The 2,891-nt window shown below is 25.9% G+C and overlaps 1 long non-coding RNA gene across 1 annotated transcript; it reads left to right on the forward strand.

Moving 5' to 3' along the window:
- Positions 1-2,526: 2,526 nt before the first annotated feature.
- Positions 2,527-2,831, forward strand: LOC135930523 (uncharacterized). The gene is made up of 3 exons (XR_010572805.1): positions 2,527-2,549; positions 2,594-2,757; positions 2,800-2,831. It is a non-coding gene; the product is annotated as an uncharacterized LOC135930523 (long non-coding RNA).
- Positions 2,832-2,891: the final 60 nt, after the last annotated feature.

The following is a 2,891-nucleotide window of genomic DNA, read 5'->3' on the forward strand; positions in this document are numbered from 1 at the left end:
ACTAGGTGTGCTAGTCGCCGGAATGCAAAGAATTTTTTTGTCGAGCCTGGAAAGATTGGGAAGTTCACTCTTCTTTTCTCTCCAAAAATTTAGATGTATATCTTGTGAATGTCGTTTTCCAAGAAAACTGGGGCATTCTTGTTCTGTCATCTAACTTGGAATACTAATATATATTTGTTGACTGTTTATAAGCCAATTTTGTCAGATAACTTGAATTTAATAATTCATCTTCATCCTCATTAGCTATATTTATTAACTGATTATCATCATTCTCTATAAGTTTAAGATGTTTTATTATAAATTCTGAAGCTGAACAATTTTGCTCTATTAAATATTTTGTCACAATTGTCAATTTTTAATATCTTGGATCTAAAAGAGAAGCCAATACCTAGATAATTTTAAATAAAAAATAAAAGAGTATTATATATTACTTGCAGATTATAAACCGGAAATCGTAACGCAAGTTTTTTTAGCAAATTTTCCTTAAGTGAAATAATTTTAGAACTATCACTATCCTTTACTATTAAATGTGTTTCAATTTCACAAGTAACGCCAAGTTTAAAGTAGGCCCTTTTTGTACTGAAAGAAATTTGACAGTTTCTTTAAATTTTGAAAGAAATAATAATAGTTCTTCCACCAGATCAGATTCATAATTTGAGAAAGTGCTTCCCAATTCTTTTCAAAACATTATTATTTAAATTCTTATTTAATCCAGATATACTTTGTATCATATTTAATATACTATGCCAACGTGTTGGCATATTTAATTTTAAGGTTTTCATATGCGTGGAATTATTGTTATTATCATTGGAATTGCCAATTTGAAAACGGGTATCCGAGTATGGATCAATGCTGTCAAGATCTAACATGTCTGATGTTAAATCTATTGTACTAGCATTATTTTGATATTCCTCGAATTCAAATTCGACCTCTGTAGTTTTATATCTTAGAGCAGTAATAATTTCTATAATTCTTTTGCAAAAAATTTCCAGACTACGGATTTTTTATTATCCAGAGTTAGGATACTAAAATTATTTATAGAATTATTATATATAGATGCATCCATTTTAAAAATATGTAAAATTATGGTAACCTTTGTAATTTTAGATTGATTGAATTATATAATGACGTCAATATAACTGATTTTAAAATAGTAGAAAATAAAAATTTATCAAAATCCTGATTGACATTAGAAAATTACAAGAGTGATGTTGACCAATTATTAGAATAACAAGGTATAAAATATAAAATAAATTTCTGCGCCGGCGTGATTTTCTCAAACCGCAGCGTTTTCGGCGTAACCAAATAGGTATATGTATGAATTAATTAACCTTTTTTATCACTTGTAATTCTTTAGACGCAAATTTCTTTTATATCAACCATCGAAAATATTTTATACGGTAATAAATAGATTTTATATTCAAAAATATTAGTTTTAGGTATGTCTTATATTGTTTTAATTATTTATTTAGTTTATTTTGTAAGCAAAATATAATAAATGACAAAATATGAAATTCAGAATAATTGTTTAGAGTTAGTAAATTTTAAAAAAGTATAATATATTAATATAAGGCCGAAGACTGGCTAAAAGCCGAGGGCAGAGGTATGGGGGGCTTCGCTCACCATTAAATTTTTTTTGTTTAGCCCCCTGAGATTGTAAAGGTTAGCGACGCCCCTGCTACAGAACAATCCAAACAATTTATAAGACAATACGACTGCGAAAGGACCTGAAAAAATATTCATAGGAAGATAATTAAAAATTATTTAGTTAGAAAAAGGTGAGTGAGCGAAATCTTAATTAAATCACATATGAAAAGATATCTAAACCAGAGAATTATACATCGGATTCTTAGATGAGAAACTAAAGATAACAGGGGTGAGGTAGTAACCTTAACGATAACTATTATGATTGTACTCAAAAATGCATTTTATTAGAATAGATTAAAATAGAATAAGAATGCAGGATACTATAAACATGCAGATCAAAACAAAAATAGTAAAAATATAATACGAACAATTGCCGATTAAATATATTTGCAATATTATTTTCATTACTATAATGTTATATCTGATTTAATAAGATTGATTCAAAAATATAAATTCCCATAAATAAAATACTTCAAATTTATTTAATCCACTTTTATGTGATTTTTAACATTTAATGAAAAAGTGAACAATCTATATTGAATATATAACGCTAAAAATATAGTTATTTTATTAAGGTCTTTTGAATTATTACTAAATTTAAAAGATCATGCATGTATATTTTTATTTAAAAAATTATTCTGCCCATATTTTAAAAAGTCGTCTGCGGGCCTATTTAGTTACAAATTTTGTTCAGCCAAACCCATCCATTCTTACAAATTATTTGATTGTTACCTCTATATTTTCACTTATTCAAATTCGCCCGGCCATTTTAAACTTCTAATTAATCTAATAAATAATATATTTTTTTATTCTCATTTTTTTTGAGGAACCAAATTTAGCTAATTTGATTATTTGAAATGAACTCTTCAATGCTAAAACCACATTTTTTATCAACGTATAAGGTATATCAATATAATAATACTATTTTTACAATATAATTATGAAGCCTGATGATATCGAGAGAGAAGCATTCAGAAAATATTTGGAAAGAGAAGGAGTTATGGATGTATTAACCAAAAGTTCAATATTTATAAATTACTATATTTTTAAATTTATAGTAGTACTCTTGACATTATATGAAGAAAAAGAGAAACCGAAATACCCATTGAAGTATTAAATTTAAATAATATAAATCTTAAAGATTATTAAAAGATATATTAAAGAACAATTGCAGGAACTTGTGGAAAAATTAGAATGAACTTATTTTTTTTAAATATGTAAACTATGGTAATAAATAGCATTTA

Source organism: Gordionus sp. m RMFG-2023, chromosome 5 (genome assembly GCF_954871325.1).
Source record: "Gordionus sp. m RMFG-2023 chromosome 5, tfGorSpeb1-WG-v2, whole genome shotgun sequence".
NCBI lineage: Eukaryota > Metazoa > Nematomorpha > Gordioida > Chordodea > Parachordodidae > Gordionus > Gordionus sp. m RMFG-2023.